Source organism: Globicephala melas, chromosome 16, assembly GCF_963455315.2.
Source record: "Globicephala melas chromosome 16, mGloMel1.2, whole genome shotgun sequence".
Lineage (NCBI taxonomy): Eukaryota > Metazoa > Chordata > Mammalia > Artiodactyla > Delphinidae > Globicephala > Globicephala melas.
In genome coordinates this window covers 28,335,129-28,347,185 of record NC_083329.1, presented here as the reverse complement: position 1 = coordinate 28,347,185, position 12,057 = coordinate 28,335,129, and the positions used below count along the sequence as shown (strand labels likewise).

Below are 12,057 nucleotides of genomic sequence, written 5' to 3'. Positions count from 1 at the left end.
AAAAACGGGTTCAATCCTTCTGGAAAACAATTAGGCGCTATGGATCAAGAGCCTTAAGAATGTTCACATGCTTTGACCCAGTAATTCTACTTCTGGGAATGCTAGGGAAATAATCCAAACTAGAGAAAGGGGAGAAAAATGCCCGGAGATCTTAAACACAGAACACTTGATAATAGCAAATCATTAGAAACAATCTAAATGTTCAGCAATAGGGGGATGGTTAAGCAAACTATGGCTCTCGGGCTTCCCTGGTGGTGCAGTGGTTGAGAGTCCGCCTGACGATGCAGGGGATACGGGTTCGTGCCCCGGTCTGGGAAGATCCCACATGCCACGGAGTGGCTGGGCCCGTGAGCCATGGCTGCTGAGCCTGCGCGTCCGGAGCCTGTGCTCTGCAACGGGAGAGGCCACAACGGTGAGAGGCCCGCGTACCGAAAAACAAAACAAAACAAAACAAAACAAACAACTATGGCTCTCAATTAAATGTTACCCAGGCATGAACTCCAAAGGATAAGAGGACCAGGTAGATGACACAGAAAATGCCCATGACATTAATTTGAGGAAAGCAGGATGCAAAATATGAGTGTGTATCACACAACGGTTACCCCCAGTATAGAAAAAAAATCAGACTGAAAAGTAATATTCTAATCACTCCCATTTGTTTCATTAAAGTGGAGGGACTGTAGATTTTGTTTCTTTTCTCTTCAAAAAAATTTTTCCCCCAGTATGCTTTTGTTATAGCTATACCTTTAATTATAGGGAATGTCAGGAGAAGTCTTGCTTTTCTATTCATTCTGAATTGTTTGGCTTTTATAAGACTGTGTTAAATATGTATGACTTGTATTTTTTTAATAAGTGGTTTTTCAAAAAATATATATTAGTAAATGTGGGGAAACCATAAGAAGTGCTCATGTCATCACAGGCAAATACTTATATTCATCTTCTCTATGATGTGGTTTTTAAAAACTTAATAGGCTTTAGAGTGTGTGGGGGGCCTGAGTTTAAATCCCCCTTTAGCTGGATGACCATGGCTAGGTTATGTGTGAAGTAGGGAATAGCGCCTTCCTTGCAAAATTATTGGAGAAATCAGTGAGAAAATGTACAGAAATCTCTGAGCACAATGCTCTGCATTTAGGAGACACAGGGCAACGGTGGCTGTAAATCTCGGAAGCTGTTATTTTCTCCCTTCTGTGGTTTTCTGCCTCTCGCAGGCAGGCAGCTGAGAGTTTAAGGGGTGACCTCTGAGGAGGGAGACAGGAACCCTGAGCAGTTCCCCCAGTCACCTCCTGCCTTTGTGCTGCAGCCACCCTGGCTCTTCCCCACTCTGAGCCCACTGGGCAATCTCTTCTCCTTTCTCTGCCTTTGCAATGCTTTTCCCTCTGCCGGGACCTCACTTTTATGATGGTGTGTAATGAACCGCTTATAGAAGACAAAGTTTATTTTCAAAAGGAAGTTTTTTCTCCATATACTCAGCCAGCATGTATTTAAGAATGGTTTTATGTTTTTCAACATTTAGGTTGGAACATAAAGTGGCCTTTGTTTGCTTAAATCATTCTGTTATAGCTCCCTTGACCCCTGGTTTTATGCAAGTCCCAGTTTACAACCCTGTTCAAAGCTGCACAAGTCCCTTTGAACGGTTGCTGGGATTAGGAGAGAGACCGAGGGGGAGGAAGAAAAGGATGGCTTGGAGACCACCTAGGGCAAAGCAAATTGATGCCAAAAATGATTTTGGGGGATGCTGAATGACACCACTAATTTTCCCAACATCCTGCTTAATAAAACTTTCACACCGAGCCATATTTTCCAAGTTTCTCAAGGACTACTTAAGTGGGAACCCATTCAAAACCTTATTAAAGTCCAAGGAGATGATGTTTATTGGCTCTGCACGGACTGCTAAGCCTCCTGGTCTGTCAGGGAAGGCCTTGCTCCGACTTCGGTGTCCTCAGCACACTGGGCACTGAGGCTGTGGGAGGAGAAAGAGCCTCCTTCCTTCCCCGCCCTGGATTCTGTTCTTGAACCCAGGATGCGGCCAGTCTGGGACTAGAAACACTGGATGTGACTCTTTTTTGGGGGAGGAGGGCAATTAATAACCACCATTTATTGAGTTAGGTTAGGAATCCAAGATTCAAAGCCAGGGTTTGCTGGATTCCAAAGCAGCCCTATTACCATCACACTTCACTAGATGAAACTCAAGGCCACTAACATTGGGTTTTTACCTATTCACAGCATCTGCTAAAATTATAAATAGGTTCTTGTCCTCAAGTCTAATAGCAAGGAGAGAATACTAAGTAGGTAGTCAAGGCTTTCATTTTAAATAAGCTTGCTACAGGTATTACCATAGAATACTGAAGGCAGGGCGATGGGATGGGATCAGTTCCCTACTGGATGTTTACCACATCCAATTAAAAATATCCAGGAAGTAACAAAACCTAAAATGTGCTCCAGGGCTTCCCTGGTGGCGCAGTGGTTGAGAGTCCGCCTGCCGATGCAGGGGACACGGGTTCGTACCCCGGTCCGGGAGGATCCCACATGCCGCGGAGCGGTCTGGGCCCGTGAGCCATGGCCGCTGAGCCTGGGCGTCCGGAGCCTCTGCTCCGCAGCGGGAGAGGCCACAACGGTGAGAGGCCCGCGTACCACAAAAAAAAAAAAATGTGCTCCAACTAGACAAGGTAGATTTAAAGTATTCCTATTAATATGAAGCAATAAAGCACTGATGACTAAGATCTGATTATGGGTTGCCAAGGTTTGAATCTTTGCCCAACACTAAGCACCTTACCCTCGGGCAAGTTACTTGTGCCTAAGCTTCCTTTCATGTAAAATAGGCAAAATAAAACTTATTCCAAGTTTTTTATGAGTACATTATGTAAAGTGCTTAGAATGTCACATAACGTATTGGATGCTATAGAAATACTTATCATCAGTTTAAATAAAAAAGGTATTCTAGGGCTTCCCTGGTGGCGCAGTGGTTGAGGGTCCACCTGCCGATGCGGGGGACGCGGGTTCGTGCCCCAGTCTGGGAAGATCCCACATGCCGCGGAGCGGCTGGGCCCGTGAGCCATGGCCGCTGAGCCTGTGCGTCCGGAGCCTGTGCTTCACAACGGGAGAGGCCACAGCAGTGAGAGGCCCGCGTACCGCAAAACAAACAAAAAAAAGTATTCTAGTTTTTAACACTTTTCTGAGCCCTGCTGCATGAAAGGTCTAAACAACGCAGAACTAGCATGTAACTAGTTTAACAATGTATTTTTAAGTAGTAGGCTTCAAAGTTAAGTTCCTGATCCTCAAACCCAGCTACTTAATTTATGATGCAATTATGAGTAATCAACTTTTCCTGAGCGTAACTATAACGCAACAGATAACCTTTCACTTATTTATTTTAAGTCCTTTTTTCATAGGAGTTTAGAGACTATTTTCAAACTAGTACAAATATTTTATAAATACTATCCGACAGTTTATTAACCAGTGGAGTAATTACACAACAAACTACCTCACATCTTTCAGGAAGAAAACCCACTAAATTTGAAAAGTAAAGACGTCACCCTCTGAATTCGGACACAAAATGTGCTTTAAATATTTGTTTGGGGGAAGGGACACACACTTCTCCTCAATTAAGAGAAACATTTATACAGTCTAGTTCTTTTCTTTTCTTTCCACCCATCATGCCACGAATTCATAGGGAATGGGCTCCAACAGTTCAGGCTCCTTTCCATTGGTTCTCACGAAGTGCGCTTCTCTGGGTGGTACCCAGAGAAAGGTACCCAAGTACCTTTCTCTTTGGCTTCCTTCTTTTTCTGATCATTTTCCTTCACCCGTTTCAGGAAGCTATCTCGGCTCTTAGGGTGCTTAATATGCTCGATACGCACATTAATTCTCTTGGCAAGAATCTTGCCCTTAACTTGTTTGTTTACAATGATGCCAACAGCATGCTGGGTAACACTGTAGACTCTCCCCGAGTTGCCATGGTAACATTTGTGGGGCATTCCTTTTTGAACAGTGCCCATTCCCTTGATATCTACAATATCACCTTTCTTGTAGATTCGCATGTTTGTGACCAAAGGAACAACTCCATGTTTTCTAAAAGGCCTAGAGAACATGTAGCGGGTGCCCCTCCTCTTTCCCTTTGTGTTGGTCATTTTGGCGAATTACTGGAAGATGGTGGTTCCAACTGAAAGTGTATGTGACTCTTGCGCCACAGATTCTGCCCCTCCAAGAAGAGGGAAGCTAAAGGGGATGGTCACAGGAGAGAACAAAGCTGGGCTGGGACCGTGTTCTTTTTCCTTTGGGGCTACCACTGGCCCCTTTTGCCCCAACGCTTGCTCATAAGTCATCCGGTTTCCTTTTCTAGTCTGAGTGACACTGTGACGTGAACTGACTTAGAACAAAGGCAGGGGCCCTGTCTTAGGTGCTGTTGTAGTCCCAGCACCAGTCACCTATTGGATGGTCAGTGACTGTTTGATGAATAAAGGAAGGCGTGCATGTGTGAACAAATGGATAAGACTACTTTTCATTCACTCCCACTCTAAGTCTTAGCCTCCTTGGCAGATGAAAAATTATGGCTACTCGTTGCTATGTGTCAGACCATCTTTCATTATTACTGATTTTTAAAAGAATTAGGACTTTAAAAGAAAAAACCCGTAGAACATTATTTAAGCACACAAGAACTCTGAATTCTATAGCCATGTGGAGCAGAGCTGCCCAGTGAACTGGAACCTCTCTGCTGACCTGTATATGGTGAGAGAGAAAAAGTCTATGTTCTTGAAATAAAGAGAGAAAAGAAGGAAGGGAGGGAGTGAGGGAGGGAAAAAAGAAGGAGAAAGAAGCAGAGAGAGATTGAGAAATAAATTTGCGTTCTGGTCCTATGGCCCTGACTGAGCCACTCGTGGCTTTGTAACCATAAGCCTCAGTTTCCCCATCTATAAAATGGGATGTTGGACTGGATGAGTTCTCAGACTTTGTGAGGACATCAGAATCACTTGGGGCATGGGGAGAGGGGCAGTGGACGCTGTTAAACATGCAGATTCCTGAGCCCCACCCCCAAAGACTTTAACTGGGGCCCTGGGAACGTGCATGTTTAACAAGCCCAGCTGCAGTTGTTTCAAGAGCTCACTTGGAGAAAACAAGACCCGATGGCCTCAGAGAGGATGTGGCTCTGACCCCTCAAGGTGGACAGTGGAACTGGGAGGTGTACCAGTATTCCTCGTCCCTTGCAGAAACAGTCAACCACTTTGGGGCATAGTTTAGCTCTGGTTTAGATGGGAATGAATCACGAGGAAGTGGTGGAGGCAAAGGGAATGGTACATTAGCATCTTAGAAACCAGCAGACGCTCTCAAGGTGGCCTTTGCCTTGGTTGTTAGGACTTGTTAAATAGGACCGGAGTTAATGCAGGTGTATTGTCTCCCTGACTTTGCCTACCGGGCGGAGATGGATCAGTACCTCCCATCAGTACCTCCCATACACTGCTCTTATTGGCAGACACAGGGAAAGAGCTCAGATCTCCCGATTCCCAGTGTAATGGTTCTCCCAATGTACCATGTTGTAGGTAACTGCATATTTAGTAAACTAAAGGACGGAGGGATTATTAACAGTAAGTTTCTAAAACTTCTTACTTAGCCAGAGCAATGATACAGTTCCATTATAGACTGAGATTCCTACTCTAATGAAGTTAATGATAAAAATTCTAAGAGCCCTGGCGGTAAAGTCCACGTAATCCAGCCCACTGCACGGCGGCTGGATGCTCGGTGGCAACCGGAAGGGAGATGGTGACATCGATGCTGTGCTGTGCTTCTCGGAGGATGCCACTCTGCCCTGCCCAGGGACTGTAAATGGCTCTCCCAGGTGTTGCTGGGTTTCTTTCCTTTCCACAATCAGCCAACGGTCCCTGGACTACAGAACTGTGGACTGAGTCAAAGGAGGAGAGGAAGACAATGTTGGGCTAAGAGGGTGGTGTGGGAATGAGAGGGGCCCGGGCACACATCCAGACTGACAGGGTGCCCTGCGTGACCTGACTTGCCGTATGACTTCTCTATGCCTGTTCCCTTATTTTTAAAATGATGATGAGGTTCGTGATGTTAATGATACCTTCCTTGCAGGATTGTTGTAAGGTTTAAATTGATTTACTTGCTCAATAAATTATTTATTATTGATTGTGTTCCAGATCCTGTTCTAGGTACTGGGGGTAGAGCAGCAACTGAGACAGGAAAAGGTCTGTCTTCATTTGGGGGGACGGACAATATGCAGATAAGTGTATAATGAAACTTCAGATGGTGATGAATGTGGTAAGAGAAATAAAGCAGGTGCAAGGCACAAAGGAGTGGGGTAGGCTATTTAGGTAAGGAATTCGAGGAAGATGTCCCTGAGGAGGTGAGACCAGAGCAGAGACCAGGAAGAAGTGAGAGAGTGAACAAGACAGTGGGTGACAGTCCTGGCTGTCAAATGCGAACAGAAGGACCCTCCAGGGTGGCCATTCCTCACAGGCCTCTGGACCCTCTGACAACTAGCAAAGAAGTGGGAAGCCACAGAAAGACAGTGTTCAACTTGACATTTCCAAAGGTCTGGGTCCCACCCTTGAGCACCACTGCAGGAAGAGGCAGAGAGAAAAAGAGAACACTTTCTTCCTGCTTCTGTTAGAGCCAGGAAAACCTTACGTTTCACGATCTGTTTACAAGCCCATCTCTCCCCTGGGATGTGGCTTCTGTAGGTAGGACTGCCTCTCACTTCTCAGGTGCCCCAAGGGGCCGTGGTGAGCCACACAGCCACTGGAATCCTGATTCTGTCAGGTACTTGCTGTGTGAATTCAGACGTGCTTCTTACCTTTCTGAGCCTCAGTTTCCTCATCTGTGAAATGGGGCATTTTTATAGCTAACCCACAGGGCTGTGGTGAGAATGAACAGGTCCTACATAATAAGTGCAAAATTATAAATTGCTCATTGTCAATGCCGGCACATAGTAAGTGCTCAATACATTTTGTGGAACGAAAGCTCTAAAGTAAGAAAATGCTGCGTGAAGAATTTCACATTAAGAATCGTGCCTTGGGGACTTCCCTGGTGGTCCAGTGGTTAAGACTCTGTGCTTCTACTGCAGGAGGCACAGGTTCGATCCCTGGTCAGGGAACTAAGATCCCGCATGCCCGTGCAGTGCAGCAAAAAAAGAAAAAAAGAAGAATTGTGCATTGCTCCCAGGAGGGACACAGCCATCATCTTGGAACACCTGTGAGACAGGCAAGTGAGCTAAACCCTGAATCTAACTCCTTGCTTCCGAGCCTCTTTTAATGTCTTGGTCTCAGATGGCAAACATGTCAAGCCATTAACTTGATAAGAACAGATATAGCACCTGACCTTGGCCTGAAGCTAAAAAGTGGCCCGTTTGCTTCGCGTCCTAGGCGTTGACTGTCTTCCAGCTCCTGCACATGGGGTCTCCCCCACCCCTCTCTGGAGCCATGTGTGGGCCCTGTGCTCCCCCCACCTCCACTGCTGGTGCTTGGTTGTAGTTGTTGCTGTGATTTGTGGAAAGTGGTCTGAGAATCAGGTGAGCCAGGTAGAAGATAAAGCAGAGATCTGAGGATTTAGCCAGATGCAAAATGTACCTTAAGTTCACGTGTTGCAAAGGTGAGACCAGCAAGAACCATCTTGGTTCACAATTACCCATGTAATTGTATAGGTTAGAAACAAGCAGCTCATGGTCCTGGCAGAGAGAGAATTTGAGGGGACAAGGGGAGAACACCTTAAGTGGCAGAACTTGTTGCTTGTGTGGGCTGGGCCTGTGGCTGGGGAGTGGGAGTGGATTTTGAGGGGCTGGCAGGAGTATCTGGTGGCCGAGGCCTAGGAAAGTGCCTCCCAGGGATCTCCTCCTTGCCTTCTCTAATTCCAAGCAAGCAACAGCATTTTATTTGCTTTCCTAAGACTCGACCCTGGCATGAAGAAATAATGGTGACCTTGAGACCCTGCGCTCACTCTGTCCGCCTTTATCTTGCTGTGCAAGCTGATGTAATGCAGATCGAATGTGTTGTCCACCTCCTGGCAACCCAGGCCCTCTCTGAGTCGGGGGGTGGGGGAAGCAGAGAGTGTTTACTGTCTTCTAAAAGATGGGGAGGTGACAGGAGGGCTGGTCCCCTCTACTTCTGCTCCTTGGGCACCTTGTCCAGGCAGTCCAGACTCAACTGAGTGACCCTGAGCAAGCTGAATTACTAATAAATCAATGTCAGGAATTGGTGTGTTTAGCTGGAGTGGGCAGCAGATCCAGGCCAAAGTGGTGTTTTACACTGGAGGTCTCTTTTAAATTTAACACTGTGTCTGTGAAATCAGAGTAAAAGTAAGGTGTCAGGATCCAAAGAGCTGGCTGACACTCCTTGGCTGTGTGGCTGTGAGCAAGTGCCTTAACCTTTCTCAGCATCCGTTTTCTTATCTGCAAAATGGGGATCATAATTCCTGCCACACCTAACACACAGGGTTCTTACGAGACTCACGTTTGGGCAAATCCACAACACATGATACCAAGTTAGAAAGTACACGGCTTCTCATGTATTTCCCTCAGACAGTGGTTGTGAGGTTCACCTGAGCTGTTAATGCAATGAGCAGCACATAGTAGGCACTCGATAAATCATTATAAATAATTCTCATTGTTGTTTGGAAGAATTCTGTATGTGCAAATGTGATCTTGCACATGAGATGAGATGAGACCACAGAGCCATATAAAATATAAATCATTATCTTCATATTTTATTGATCTGCTAGGAGGTAGGGTGAACAGATGGGCACACTGCCATCTGTCTCAGCCCAGGCAAATGTCTCCCATCCAGGTGAATTTAGAAATCCCCCTGCCATCCTCCTTGCATTTGGTGGGTCCCTAATTCAGACCTACACACAGTCTCTTCCTCAAATATCATTTCCATCACATTGTCCCTCTTGAAGCACAAGTGTCTTTTATGGGATATGACCTCAGCACCTTCCAATGTGGTGTTTGAAGAAACCTCCCTTCTCTGCGCCCAGGATCAGCACCTCTTCTCTATACCTCTGCTTATTCCTGGAGCCATCTCTGCTGGGTGGAACACCCTTGTCTCCTCTCTTTTTTCTTCAGACTCAACCCTTCTTCAACGTCCATATCAACTCCTTCCTTTAAGGAAACTTCCTCTAACTTCCCCGCCCCACAGATCACTCAGCTCGTATGGGGGGCTCAGTTTGTGTTCTGTGACTTTGCCTTTGCCTAAACATAACTTTCTAAACATTCTTTGAACCACGTGGCAGGGACCAGGTTTTCCATTTCTTTCGGATTCCTGGCCAGCGCTTAGTGGGATGTGCCGTGCAGAGGAGACCCACACTTCATTATCTACCTCCTTAGGCTCCTCTTTAGCAGCAGAAGCTCCCTGAGGAGCGGTGCTGTCCTTCAGTGAAACATCCTGTGTCAGATGCCAAAGTAGGTTCCTATACCTCCCGCCACACGCGGGTGGGGAGCCTGACCGGGACAAACCCTGCGTGACACACAGCTTCCCTACGCAGGTGTAATAGCTCTGGTTCTCCAATTTGGCAGAGACGTTGCAGCCAAAAGAAACCCATGCAAGGAGTACATCGGAGTCTTGGGTCAGCGTCTCTGCAGCAAACTAAAATTGTTCCCCTAGTTTATGTTTCTGATGTACCTGTAGACCAATGCGCAGGCTGTGTATCCCCTGCACACACATCTCCAGTTCTACTTCGTTTCTAGGCCGCCCTGAGAGTCCCAGAATCTAAGACATCTGAAAGGATGCTATGTTGTCACTGGTGGGCAGGCCCTTAGGAAGAAAGAGCAGTCCTGAGCTTGCTTCAATGTGCACATTTGCTCCCAAGTTTCTCTTCTCTCCTTTGGGTCTGTTCACTCAGCATTTGTGTGTGTGCTTGGCAACCGGGGATATAAGATAAATAAGATCCTATCTCCTCTGGAAAGTCTCACGATCTAGTGGAGCTTCCTACCCCACTGGTAGGAGGCCTCTAAGAGGGCCCCTGGGTTCCTGTTCTTCTCTCTTGCTCCCCTAAGTATTTGGGGTTAAAGACCATTTTGAGAATTTTCTTTTTTGGCCATGCCATGCGACATGCAGGATCTTAGTTCCCCGACCAGGGGTCAAACCTGTGCCCCCTGCAGTGGAAGCTCGGAGTCCTAACCACTGGACCACCAGGGAAGTCCCCAGAATATTTTTAAAGCTATAGATTCTGCCCCCAGAAAAAAGTGCACACATAATTTGCATAAAACTCCAGTGGCTTTACAGACCTCATGATGCCATCCATAAACCCTACAGGCCCTAGGCGAGGAATACTTCTACTAGTATTCCTAGTGAGGAATCCTAGTGAGGAATACTTCTGCTTTTTTAAAAAAATCAACAAGGATGAGGAGAGGAGAAACAACCTAAAAACTGAATACAAATAGGAACAGATGAACCTAACTCTATTTCAAATAAATCATATTGCCACACTGAAAGGAGAGTAAATAAACAAACAGAAATGAACAAATATTGAATTCTAGTTAGAAGGAATTTTTCCTGTAGTGGTATGGGTTAGCAGTTCTGAAATACTTTTTGTGTGTTGTAGAACTGAGCAAATGAATAATATACTGGGGCTAATGAGAGCCACTTCTTGCTGTTAGAGAAGAGAGTTACAAACATGGAGAAAGGGAAGATTAAAATGAGTCTTGTGGTGCTGAATTGGAATGGAGGTATCTGTATGAGTTCATGACTGTGTGCATGTGTGTGTGCGTACAGATAGAGAAATAAATTAAGATATAAACTTATTATTTATATTTCTTAGTTCTGTGTACTAAAGGGCTTAGAAGAATACCCAGTAGCATTGAGCACACCTGGCACCCAGATCTTGGTTTCTAAATACCATTCTCCACTAAAAGGAACCAGGGCTCCTTGGATAAATGGCTGGTTTTAGGGCTGAGAGAGGGAAGGTGCAGATGAGCCTAGAATATCATGAGCCTAGAATACCAGAAGACAAGGAAGTGCTAAAAATGTAATGGCGATATGTCAAAAAGAACAGAGGAGTCAGAAGGGGCCCTCATTGATCAAATCTTGGACCATCTGAACATCGACATAAATAAGAATGGCACCGGAAATTCCCTGGTGGGCCAGTGGCTAGGACTTCATGCTTCCACAGCAGGGAGCACGGGTTCGATCCCTGGTTGGGAACTAAGATCCCTCAAGCTGCATGGTGTGGCCAAAAGAAAAAGCATTTTTTAAAAGTAAGAATGGTACTATTACAGTACAATATTCATAGAATAAAATAAAAACCTATGAGCTCATACTAATGTAAATAATTAAATAGAGAAGAAGGGATAGCTCTCCCTTATAGCAGAATAGCAACTAATAAATACAGAGACAATGATGAAGTTAGAATATTATCATTGTGCAACCATTAGTAGTAAGAATTGATTCAAACAAGAATTATCAATGGATCATAAAACTTGGAAGTTTGGTGAAGAATAGGATACCTACATAAACTAAAAGCACCTCCCTGCAAATTACTTATTAACTACAAAGGGAAAATTAGTAATTCTACAATGGTTTAGCCTGGTGAACACAACCATAAACATTTAATTAAAGTTAACAATACCAATAAAGACACAAACTGACCTCATATGCCTCCTGCTATATTGCTCTGAGGACTCGGAGTCATTTCCATGGTACACCTGCCAAAACAGCACAACCTGAATCTAATTGTGAGGAACCATCAAGAAAACCAAACTGAAGGGTGTTCTACAAAATAACTAGCCTGTAATATCCACACACACAAAATCAGGTTCATAAAAGTTAAAGGAAGGCTAAGGACCTAATCTGGATTAATGAAGACTAAAAAGATATGGACAGTAAATGCAATGTGTGATCCTGGATTGGATGCTGGATCAGAAAAGGAAATAGCTCTAAAATAGGACATTGTCAGAGCAGTTGGTGAAATTGAACATGAACTGTGGATCAGGATAATAATTTTGTGTCAATGTTACATTACCTGATCTTGATAAATGTGCTGTGGTTAATATAAGAGAAATTTCTTGTTCTTATGAAATATACACTGAAGTATTTATGAATAAAGGGGACATAAACG

At 45.0% G+C, this 12,057-nt stretch overlaps 1 non-coding gene and 1 pseudogene across 1 annotated transcript; one reads left to right on the top strand and one right to left on the bottom strand.

Annotated features, from left to right (window-relative positions):
• Nucleotides 1–3,710: 3,710 nt before the first annotated feature.
• On the bottom strand, nucleotides 3,711–4,127 carry LOC115858001 (large ribosomal subunit protein eL21 pseudogene; annotated as a pseudogene).
• A 2,905-nt stretch (nucleotides 4,128–7,032) lies between these two features.
• TRNAR-UCU (transfer RNA arginine (anticodon UCU)) lies at nucleotides 7,033–7,105 on the top strand. Its single transcript has one exon. It is a non-coding gene; the product is annotated as a tRNA-Arg (tRNA).
• Nucleotides 7,106–12,057: the final 4,952 nt, after the last annotated feature.